Source organism: Bufo bufo, chromosome 1, assembly GCF_905171765.1.
Source record: "Bufo bufo chromosome 1, aBufBuf1.1, whole genome shotgun sequence".
Lineage (NCBI taxonomy): Eukaryota > Metazoa > Chordata > Amphibia > Anura > Bufonidae > Bufo > Bufo bufo.
The window spans coordinates 835,725,758-835,740,765 of NC_053389.1; the positions used below are offsets into that span (position 1 = coordinate 835,725,758).

The 15,008-nt window shown below is 31.3% G+C and overlaps 1 protein-coding gene across 22 annotated transcripts in view; it reads right to left on the reverse strand.

The window, feature by feature from the left end:
• The window catches only part of CAMTA2 (calmodulin binding transcription activator 2), a 113,322-nt gene extending 99,076 nt beyond the window's left edge, over positions 1 to 14,246 (reverse strand). For all 22 annotated transcript variants that reach the window (XR_005775737.1, XR_005775734.1, XR_005775731.1 and 19 more), the window contains exon 1: positions 14,189 to 14,246. The gene's annotated coding sequence lies outside the window, so the exon portion shown is untranslated. The remainder of the gene's footprint in view (positions 1 to 14,188) is intronic.
• Positions 14,247 to 15,008: the final 762 nt, after the last annotated feature.

Sequence of the window (15,008 nt, forward strand, 5' to 3'; positions counted from 1 at the left end):
TTGCAATTTTACTGTATATATAACATAGGAGAGCAGTGTATACAGACGTATGATATATACTGTATATATAATATAGGAGAGCAGTGTATACAGACGTATGATATATACTGTATATATGATATAGGAGAGCAGTGTATACAGACGTATGATATATACTGTATATATAATATAGGAGAGCAGTGTATACAGACATATGATATATACTGTATATATGATATAGGAGAGCAGTGTATACAGACGTATGATATATACTGTATATATAATATAGGAGAGCAGTGTAAACAGACATATGATATATACTGTATATATAATATAGGAGAGCAGTGTATACAGACATGATATATACTGTATATATGATATAGGAGAGCAGTGTATACAGACATATGATATATACTGTATATATAATATAGGAGAGCAGTGTATACAGACGTATGATATATACTGTATATATAATATAGGAGAGCAGTGTATACAGACGTATGATATATACTGTATATATAATATAGGAGAACAGTATATATCATACGTCTGTATACACTGCTCTCCTATATTATATATACAGTATGTATCATACGTCTGTATACACTGCTCTCCTATATTATATATACAGTATATATCATACGTCTGTATACACTGCTCTCCTATGTTATATATACAGTATATATCATACGTCTGTATACACTGCTCTCCTATATCATATATACAGTATATATCATACGTCTGTATACACTGCTCTCCTATATTATATATACAGTATATATCATATGTCTGTATACACTGCTCTCCTATATCATATATACAGTATATATCATACGTCTGTATACACTGCTCTCCTATATTATATATACAGTATAAATCATACGTCTGTATACACTGCTCTCCTATATTATATATACAGTATATATCATACGTCTGTATACACTGCTCTCCTATGTTATATATACAGTATATATCATACGTCTGTATACACTGCTCTCCTATATTATATATACAGTATATATAATACGTCTGTATACACTGCTCTCCTATATTATATATACAGTATATATCATACGTCTGTATACACTGCTCTCCTATATCATATATATACAGTATATATCATACGTCTGTATACACTGCTCTCCTATATCATATATACAGTATATATCATACGTCTGTATACACTGCTCTCCTATATCATATATACAGTATATATCATACGTCTGTATACACTGCTCTCCTATATCATATATACAGTATATATCATACGTCTGTATACACTGCTCTCCTATGTTATATATACAGTATGTATCATACGTCTGTATACACTGCTCTCCTATATTATATATACAGTATATATCATACGTCTGTATACACTGCTCTCCTATATTATATATACAGTATATATCATACGTCTGTATACACTGCTCTCCTATATCATATATACAGTATATATCATATGTCTGTATACACTGCTCTCCTGTATTATATATACAGTATATATCATACGTCTGTATACACTGCTCTCCTATATTATATATACAGTATATATCATACGTCTGTATACACTGCTCTCCTATATCATATATACAGTATATATCATACGTCTGTATACACTGCTCTCCTATATCATATATACAGTATATATCATACGTCTGTATACACTGCTCTCCTATATTATATATACAGTATATATCATACGTCTGTATACACTGCTCTCCTATATTATATATACAGTATATATCATATGTCTGTATACACTGCTCTCCTATATTATATATACAGTATATATCATATGTCTGTATACACTGCTCTCCTATGTTATATATACAGTATATATCATACGTCTGTATACACTGCTCTCCTATATTATATATACAGTATATATCATATGTCTGTATACACTGCTCTCCTATGTTATATATACAGTATATATCATACGTCTGTATACACTGCTCTCCTATATTATATATACAGTATATATCATAAGTCTGTATACACTGCTCTCCTATATCATATATACAGTATATATCATACGTCTGTATACACTGCTCTCCTATATTATATATACAGTATATATCATGTCTGTATACACTGCTCTCCTATATTATATACACTGCTCTCCTATATTATATATATATAATATACACTGCTCTCCTATATTATATATACACTGCTCTCCTATATTATATACACTGCTCTCCTATATATAATATAGGAGAGCAGTGTATACAGACATATGATGTATACTATATATATAATATAGGAGAGCAGTGTATACAGACGTATGATATATACTGTATATATGATATAGGAGAGCAGTGTATACAGACGTATGATATATACTGTATATATGATATAGGAGAGCAGTGTATACAGACGTATGATATATACTGTATATATGATATAGGAGAGCAGTGTATACAGGCGTATGATATATACTGTATATATGATATAGGAGAGCAGTGTATACAGACGTATGATATATACTGTATATATAATATAGGAGAGCAGTGTATACAGACGTATGATATATACTGTATATATAATATAGGAGAGCAGTGTATACAGACGTATGATATATACTGTATATATGATATAGGAGAGCAGTGTATACAGACGTATGATATATACTGTATATATAACATAGGAGAGCAGTGTATACAGACATATGATATATACTGTATATATGATATAGGAGAGCAGTGTATACAGACGTATGATATATACTGTATATATAATATAGGAGAGCAGTGTATACAGACATGATATATACTGTATATATAACATAGGAGAGCAGTGTATACAGACGTATGATATATACTGTATATATAATATAGGAGAGCAGTGTATACAGACGTATGATATATACTGTATATATGATATAGGAGAGCAGTGTATACAGACATGATATATACTGTATATATAACATAGGAGAGCAGTGTATACAGACATGATATATACTGTATATATAATATAGGAGAGCAGTGTATACAGACATGATATATACTGTATATATAATATAGGAGAGCAGTGTATACAGACATGATATATACTGTATATATAATATAGGAGAGCAGTGTATACAGACATATGATATATACTGTATATATAACATAGGAGAGCAGTGTATACAGACATATGATATATACTGTATATATAATATAGGAGAGCAGTGTATACAGACATATGATATATACTGTATATATAATATAGGAGAGCAGTGTATACAGACATATGATATATACTGTATATATAACATAGGAGAGCAGTGTATACAGACGTATGATATATACTGTATATATAATATAGGAGAGCAGTGTATACAGACGTATGATACATACTGTATATATAATATAGGAGAGCAGTGTATACAGACATGATATATACTGTATATATAATATAGGAGAGCAGTGTATACAGACATATGATATATACTGTATATATGATATAGGAGAGCAGTGTATACAGACGCATGATATATACTGTATATATAATATAGGAGAGCAGTGTATACAGACATATGATATATACTGTATATATAATATAGGAGAGCAGTGTATACAGACGTATGATATATACTGTATATATGATATAGGAGAGCAGTGTATACAGACGTATGATATATACTGTATATATAATATAGGAGAGCAGTGTATACAGACATATGATATATACTGTATATATAATATAGGAGAGCAGTGTATACAGACGTATGATATATACTGTATATATAATATAGGAGAGCAGTGTATACAGACGCATGATATATACTGTATATATGATACAGGAGACCAGTGTATACAGACGTATGATATATACTGTATATATGATATAGGAGAGTAGTGTATAGACGTATGATATATACTGTATATATAATATAGGAGAGCAGTGTATACAGACGTATGATATATACTGTATATATAACATAGGAGAGCAGTGTATACAGACGTATGATATATACTGTATATATAATATAGGAGAGCAGTGTATACAGACGTATGATATATACTGTATATATGATATAGGAGAGCAGTGTATACAGACATATGATATATACTGTATATATAATATAGGAGAGCAGTGTATACAGACGTATGATATATACTGTATATATAATATAGGAGAGCAGTGTATACAGACATGATATATACTGTATATATGATATAGGAGAGCAGTGTATACAGACGTATGATATGGACTGTATATATGATATAGGAGAGCAGTGTATACAGACGTATGATATATACTGTATATATAACATAGGAGAGCAGTGTATACAGACATATGATATATACTGTATATATGATATAGGAGAGCAGTGTATACAGACGTATGATATATACTGTATATATAATATAGGAGAGCAGTGTATACAGACGTATGATATATACTGTATATATGATATAGGAGAGTAGTGTATAGACGTATGATATATACTGTATATATAATATAGGAGAGCAGTGTATACAGACGTATGATATATACTGTATATATAATATACAGTATATATCATACATCTGTATGATATATACTGTATATATAATATAGGAGAGCAGTGTATACAGACATATGATATATACTGTATATATAACATAGGAGAGCAGTGTATACAGACGTATGATATATACTGTATATATGATATAGGAGAGCAGTGTATACAGACGTATGATATATACTGTATATATAATATAGGAGAGCAGTGTATACAGACATATGATATATACTGTATATATAATATAGGAGAGCAGTGTATACAGACGTATGATATATACTGTATATATAATATAGGAGAGCAGTGTATACAGACGCATGATATATACTGTATATATGATACAGGAGACCAGTGTATACAGACGTATGATATATACTGTATATATGATATAGGAGAGTAGTGTATAGACGTATGATATATACTGTATATATAATATAGGAGAGCAGTGTATACAGACGTATGATATATACTGTATATATAACATAGGAGAGCAGTGTATACAGACGTATGATATATACTGTATATATAATATAGGAGAGCAGTGTATACAGACGTATGATATATACTGTATATATGATATAGGAGAGCAGTGTATACAGACATATGATATATACTGTATATATAACATAGGAGAGCAGTGTATACAGACGTATGATATATACTGTATATATAATATAGGAGAGCAGTGTATACAGACATGATATATACTGTATATATGATATAGGAGAGCAGTGTATACAGACGTATGATATGGACTGTATATATGACATAGGAGAGCAGTGTATACAGACATATGATATATACTGTATATATAACATAGGAGAGCAGTGTATACAGACGTATGATATATACTGTATATATGATATAGGAGAGCAGTGTATACAGACGTATGATATATACTGTATATATAACATAGGAGAGCAGTGTATACAGACGTATGATATATACTGTATATATGATATAGGAGAGTAGTGTATAGACGTATGATATATACTGTATATATAATATAGGAGAGCAGTGTATACAGACGTATGATATATACTGTATATATAATATACAGTATATATCATACATCTGTATGATATATACTGTATATATAATATAGGAGAGCAGTGTATACAGACATATGATATATACTGTATATATAACATAGGAGAGCAGTGTATACAGACGTATGATATATACTGTATATATGATATAGGAGAGCAGTGTATACAGACGTATGATATGGACTGTATATATGATATAGGAGAGCAGTGTATACAGACATATGATATATACTGTATATATAACATAGGAGAGCAGTGTATACAGACATATGATATATACTGTATATATGATATAGGAGAGCAGTGTATACAGACGTATGATATATACTGTATATATGATATAGGAGAGCAGTGTATACAGACGTATGATATATACTGTATATATAATATAGGAGAGCAGTGTATACAGACATATGATATATACTGTATATATGATATAGGAGAGCAGTGTATACAGACGTATGATATATACTGTATATATAATATAGGAGAGCAGTGTATACAGACGTATGATATATACTGTATATATAATATAGGAGAGCAGTGTATACAGACGTATGATACATACTGTATATATAATATAGGAGAGCAGTGTATACAGACGTATGATACATACTGTATATATAATATAGGAGAGCAGTGTATACAGACATGATATATACTGTATATATAATATAGGAGAGCAGTGTATACAGACGTATGATATATACTGTATATATGATATATAGGAGAGCAGTGTATACAGACGTATGATACATACTGTATATATAATATAGGAGAGCAGTGTATACAGACGTATGATACATACTGTATATATAATATAGGAGAGCAGTGTATACAGACATGATATATACTGTATATATAATATAGGAGAGCAGTGTATACAGACGTATGATATATACTGTATATATGATATATAGGAGAGCAGTGTATACAGACATATGATATATACTGTATATATGATATAGGAGAGCAGTGTATACAGACGTATGATATATACTGTATATATATGATACAGGAGAGCAGTGTATACAGACGTATGATATATACTGTATATATAATATAGGAGAGCAGTGTATACAGACATATGATATATACTGTATATATAATATAGGAGAGCAGTGTATACAGACGTATGATATATACTGTATATATAACATAGGAGAGCAGTGTATACAGACGTATGATATATACTGTATATATAATATAGGAGAGCAGTGTATACAGACGTATGATATATACTGTATATATGATATAGGAGAGCAGTGTATACAGACATATGATATATACTGTATATATAATATAGGAGAGCAGTGTATACAGACGTATGATATATACTGTATATATAATATAGGAGAGCAGTGTATACAGACATATGATATATACAGTATATATCATACGTCTGTATACACTGCTCTCCTATATCATATATACAGTATATATCATATGTCTGTATACACTGCTCTCCTATGTTATATATACAGTATATATCATACGTCTGTATACACTGCTCTCCTATATCATATATACAGTATATATCATACGTCTGTATACACTGCTCTCCTATATTATATATACAGTATATATCATATGTCTGTATACACTGCTCTCCTATATCATATATACAGTATATATCATACGTCTGTATACACTGCTCTCCTATATTATATATACAGTATATATCATACGTCTGTATACACTGCTCTCCTATATTATATATACAGTATATATCATGTCTGTATACACTGCTCTCCTATATTATATATACAGTATATATCATACGTCTGTATACACAGCTCTCCTATATCATATATACAGTATATATCATACGTCTGTATACACTGCTCTCCTATATCATATATACAGTATATATCATACGTCTGTATACACTGCTCTCCTATATTATATATACAGTATATATCATACGTCTGTATACACTGCTCTCCTATATCATATATACATTATATATCATACGTCTGTATACACTGCTCTCCTATATTATATATACAGTATATATCATGTCTGTATACACTGCTCTCCTATATCATATATACATTATATATCATACGTCTGTATACACTGCTCTCCTATATTATATATACAGTATATATCATACGTCTGTATACACTGCTCTCCTATATTATATATACAGTATATATCATACGTCTGTATACACTGCTCTCCTATATTATATATACAGTATATATCATGTCTGTATACACTGCTCTCCTATATCATATATACAGTATATATCATACGTCTGTATACACTGCTCTCCTATGTTATATATACAGTATATATCATACGTCTGTATACACTGCTCTCCTATATCATATATACAGTATATATCATACGTCTGTATACACTGCTCTCCTATATCATATATACAGTATATATCATACGTCTGTATACACTGCTCTCCTATATCATATATACAGTATATATCATGTCTGTATACACTGCTCTCCTATATTATATATACAGTATATATCATACGTCTGTATACACTGCTCTCCTATATTATATATACAGTATATATCATGTCTGTATACACTGCTCTCCTATATTATATATACAGTATATATCATACGTCTGTATACACAGCTCTCCTATATCATATATACAGTATATATCATACGTCTGTATACACTGCTCTCCTATATCATATATACAGTATATATCATACGTCTGTATACACTGCTCTCCTATATTATATATACAGTATATATCATACGTCTGTATACACTGCTCTCCTATATCATATATACAGTATATATCATACGTCTGTATACACTGCTCTCCTATATTATATATACAGTATATATCATGTCTGTATACACTGCTCTCCTATATCATATATACATTATATATCATACGTCTGTATACACTGCTCTCCTATATTATATATACAGTATATATCATACGTCTGTATACACTGCTCTCCTATATTATATATACAGTATATATCATACGTCTGTATACACTGCTCTCCTATATTATATATACAGTATATATCATGTCTGTATACACTGCTCTCCTATATCATATATACAGTATATATCATACGTCTGTATACACTGCTCTCCTATGTTATATATACAGTATATATCATACGTCTGTATACACTGCTCTCCTATATCATATATACAGTATATATCATACGTCTGTATACACTGCTCTCCTATATCATATATACAGTATATATCATACGTCTGTATACACTGCTCTCCTATATTATATATACAGTATATATCATGTCTGTATACACTGCTCTCCTATATTATATATACAGTATATATCATACGTCTGTATACACTGCTCTCCTATATTATATATACAGTATATATCATACGTCTGTATACACTACTCTCCTATATCATATATACAGTATATATCAAACGTCTGTATACACTGCTCTCCTATATTATATATACAGTATATATCATGTCTGTATACACTGCTCTCCTATGTTATATATACAGTATATATCATACGTCTGTATACACTGCTCTCCTATATTATATATACAGTATATATCATACGTCTGTATACACTGCTCTCCTATATTATATATACAGTATCTATCATACGTCTGTATACACTGCTCTCCTATATCATATATACAGTATATATCATACGTCTGTATACACTGCTCTCCTATATTATATATACAGTATATATCATACGTCTGTATACACTGCTCTCCTATATTATATATACAGTATATATCATACGTCTGTATACACTGCTCTCCTATATTATATATACAGTATATATCATGTCTGTATACACTGCTCTCCTATATCATATATACAGTATATATCATACGTCTGTATACACTGCTCTCCTATGTTATATATACAGTATATATCATACGTCTGTATACACTGCTCTCCTATATCATATATACAGTATATATCATACGTCTGTATACACTGCTCTCCTATATCATATATACAGTATATATCATACGTCTGTATACACTGCTCTCCTATATCATATATACAGTATATATCATGTCTGTATACACTGCTCTCCTATATTATATATACAGTATATATCATACGTCTGTATACACTGCTCTATGTTATATATACAGTATATATCATACGTCTGTATACACTGCTCTCCTATATTATATATACAGTATATATCATATGTCTGTATACACTACTCTCCTATATCATATATACAGTATATATCATACGTCTGTATACACTGCTCTCCTATATTATATATACAGTATATATCATGTCTGTATACACTGCTCTCCTATGTTATATATACAGTATATGTCATACGTCTGTATACACTGCTCTCCTATATTATATATACAGTATATATCATACGTCTGTATACACTGCTCTCCTATATTATATATACAGTATCTATCATACGTCTGTATACACTGCTCTCCTATATCATATATACAGTATATATCATACGTCTGTATACACTGCTCTCCTATATCATATATACAGTATATATCATACGTCTGTATACACTGCTCTCCTATATTATATATACAGTATATATCATACGTCTGTATACACTGCTCTCCTATATTATATATACAGTATATATCATACGTCTGTATACACTGCTCTCCTATGTTATATATACAGTATATATCATACGTCTGTATACACTGCTCTCCTATATCATATATACAGTATATATCATACGTCTGTATACACTGCTCTCCTATATTATATATACAGTATATATCATATGTCTGTATACACTGCTCTCCTATATCATATATACAGTATATATCATACGTCTGTATACACTGCTCTCCTATATTATATATACAGTATATATCATACGTCTGTATACACTGCTCTCCTATATTATATACACTGCTCTCCTATATTATATATATATATAATATACACTGCTCTCCTATATTATATATACACTGCTCTCCTATATTATATACACTGCTCTCCTATATATAATATAGGAGAGCAGTGTATACAGACATATGATGTATACTGTATATATGATATAGGAGAGCAGTGTATACAGACGTATGATATATACTATATATATAATATAGGAGAGCAGTGTATACAGACGTATGATATATACTGTATATATGATATAGGAGAGCAGTGTATACAGACGTATGATATATACTGTATATATGATATAGGAGAGCAGTGTATACAGACGTATGATATATACTGTATATATGATATAGGAGAGCAGTGTATACAGACGTATGATATATACTGTATATATGATATAGGAGAGCAGTGTATACAGACGTATGATATATACTGTATATATGATATAGGAGAGCAGTGTATACAGACGTATGATATATACTGTATATATGATATAGGAGAGCAGTGTATACAGACGTATGATATATACTGTATATATGATATAGGAGAGCAGTGTATACAGACGTATGATATATACTGTATATATGATATAGGAGAGCAGTGTATACAGACATATGATATATACTGTATATATAATATAGGAGAGCAGTGTATACAGACATATGATATATACTGTATATATAATATAGGAGAGCAGTGTATACAGACGTATGATATATACTGTATATATGATATAGGAGAGCAGTGTATACAGACGTATGATATATACTGTATATATGATATAGGAGAACAGTGTATACAGACGTATGATATATACTGTATATATGATATAGGAGAGCAGTGTATACAGACGTATGATATATACTGTATATATGATATAGGAGAGCAGTGTATACAGACGTATGATATATACTGTATATATGATATAGGAGAGCAGTGTATACAGACGTATGATATGGACTGTATATATGACATAGGAGAGCAGTGTATACAGACATATGATATATACTGTATATATAACATAGGAGAGCAGTGTATACAGACGTATGATACATACTGTATATATAATATAGGAGAGCAGTGTATACAGACATGATATATACTGTATATATAATATAGGAGAGCAGTGTATACAGACGTATGATATATACTGTATATATGATATAGGAGAGCAGTGTATACAGACGTATGATATATACTGTATATATGATATAGGAGAGCAGTGTATACAGACGTATGATATATACTGTATATATAATATAGGAGAGCAGTGTATACAGACGTATGATATATACTGTATATATGATATAGGAGAGCAGTGTATACAGACGTATGATATATACTGTATATATGATATAGGAGAGCAGTGTATACAGACGTATGATATATACTGTATATATGATATAGGAGAGCAGTGTATACAGACGTATGATATATACTGTATATATAATATAGGAGAGCAGTGTATACAGACGTATGATATATACTGTATATATGATATAGGAGAGCAGTGTATACAGACGTATGATATGGACTGTATATATGACATAGGAGAGCAGTGTATACAGACATATGATATATACTGTATATATAACATAGGAGAGCAGTGTATACAGACGTATGATACATACTGTATATATAATATAGGAGAGCAGTGTATACAGACATGATATATACTGTATATATAATATAGGAGAGCAGTGTATACAGACGTATGATATATACTGTATATATGATATAGGAGAGCAGTGTATACAGACGTATGATATATACTGTATATATGATATAGGAGAGCAGTGTATACAGACGTATGATATATACTGTATATATGATATAGGAGAGCAGTGTATACAGACATATGATATATACTGTATATATAATATAGGAGAGCAGTGTATACAGACGTATGATATATACTGTATATATAATATAGGAGAGCAGTGTATACAGACATATGATATATACTGTATATATAATATAGGAGAGCAGTGTATACAGACGTATGATATATACTGTATATATAATATAGGAGAGCAGTGTATACAGACGTATGATATATACTGTATATATAATATAGGAGAGCAGTGTATACAGACGTATGATATATACTGTATATATGATATAGGAGAGCAGTGTATACAGACGTATGATATATACTGTATATATATGATATAGGAGAGCAGTGTATACAGACGTATGATATATACTGTATATATGATATAGGAGAGCAGTGTATACAGACATATGATATATACTGTATATATAATATAGGAGAGCAGTGTATACAGACGTATGATATATACTGTATATATAATATAGGAGAGCAGTGTATACAGACGTATGATATATACTGTATATATAACATAGGAGAGCAGTGTATACAGACGTATGATATATACTGTATATATAATATAGGAGAGCAGTGTATACAGACGTATGATATATACTGTATATATGATATAGGAGAGCAGTGTATACAGACGTATGATATATACTGTATATATAATATAGGAGAGCAGTGTATACAGACGTATGATATATACTGTATATATGATACAGGAGAGCAGTGTATACAGACATATGATATATACTGTATATATAACATAGGAAAGCAGTGTATACAGACATATGATATATACTGTATATATAATATAGGAGAGCAGTGTATACAGACGTATGATATATACTGTATATATAATATAGGAGAGCAGTGTATACAGACGTATGATATATACTGTATATATAATATAGGAGAGCAGTGTATACAGACATATGATATATACTGTATATATGATATAGGAGAGCAGTGTATACAGACATGATATATACTGTATATATAATACAGGAGAGCAGTGTATACAGACATATGATATATACTGTATATATGATATAGGAGAGCAGTGTATACAGACGTGATATATACTGTATATATAATATAGGAGAGCAGTGTATACAGACATGATATATACTGTATATATGATATAGGAGAGCAGTGTATACAGACGTGATATATACTGTATATATAATATAGGAGAGCAGTGTATACAGACGTATGATATATACTGTATATATAATATAGGAGAGCAGTGTATACAGACGTATGATATATACTGTATATATAACATAGGAGAGCAGTGTATACAGACATGATATATACTGTATATATAACATAGGAGAGCAGTGTATACAGACGTATGATATATACTGTATATATGATATAGGAGAGCAGTGTATACAGACATATGATATATACTGTATATATGATATAGGAGAGCAGTGTATACAGACGTATGATATATACTGTATATATGATATAGGAGAGCAGTGTATACAGACATATGATATATACTGTATATATAATATAGGAGAGCAGTGTATACAGACGTATGATATATACTGTATATATGATATAGGAGAGCAGTGTATACAGACGTATGATATATACTGTATATATAACATAGGAGAGCAGTGTATACAGACATGATATATACTGTATATATAACATAGGAGAGCAGTGTATACAGACATATGATATATACTGTATATATGATATAGGAGAGCAGTGTATACAGACGTATGATATATACTGTATATATAATATAGGAGAGCAGTGTATACAGACGTATGATATATACTGTATATATAATATAGGAGAGCAGTGTATACAGACATATGATATGGACTGTATATACTGATGACAGGATGGAGGAGGATACGGCTGTGGTATACGGCACACGCAGTATATAATGATGGCAGGTAGGTAGCACGTCATGTCATGTCTCCAGTACACGGCTCCCAGGCCCCTCACTCACCTCCCCGGGACCCTCCAGCCGCCATCTTATTACCGAACCCCCCCCTCTCTCATCTTAGCGTCTTACGTAAAACGCAGCAGGGGGCGGGGTCATGATGTCATCACGTTAGATGCACCTGGAAGAGTCCGAAAGAGACGCTGTGTACACCCGAGTGACGTCACCTGGCTGCGGACACGTGATGATGCGGAAGTGTTCTCTCCCACATGGACAGTCCCTGTTATGGACACAGTGAGACGCTAGGTGGCGGTAGAGAGGATACAAAGGTCCTTATTTCAATTAGTTTTCACATCCTGATCTAATACAGGGGGAAGCTAGGAATAAAACTAGGGGCCAGATTCATCATTCATCTGACAGCTCACTCCACTTTCACATATGGCTAAAGTCAGTTTTAGCTAAGTCAGATTTATGATCAGCCCTTTAACCGCCTCCGGACCGCCTAACGCAGGATCGCGTTCCGGAGGCGGCAGCCCTGCGCACAGTCACGCATATACGCGTCCTCTCACGAGACGCGAGATTTCCTGTGAACGCGCGCACACAGGAGCGCGCGTTCACAAGATCGGAAGGTAAGCGAGTGGATCTGCAGCCTGCCAGCGGCGATCGTTCGCTGGCAGGCTGGAGATGTGTTTTTTTTAACCCCTAACAGGTATATTAGACGCTGTTTTGATAACAGCATCTAATATACCTGCTACCTGGTCCTCTGGTGGTCCCCTTTGTTTGGATCGACCACCAGAGGACACAGGTAGCTCTGCAATAAGTAGCACCAAGCACCACACTACACTACACCCCCCCTGTCACTTATTAACCCCTTATTAACCGCTGA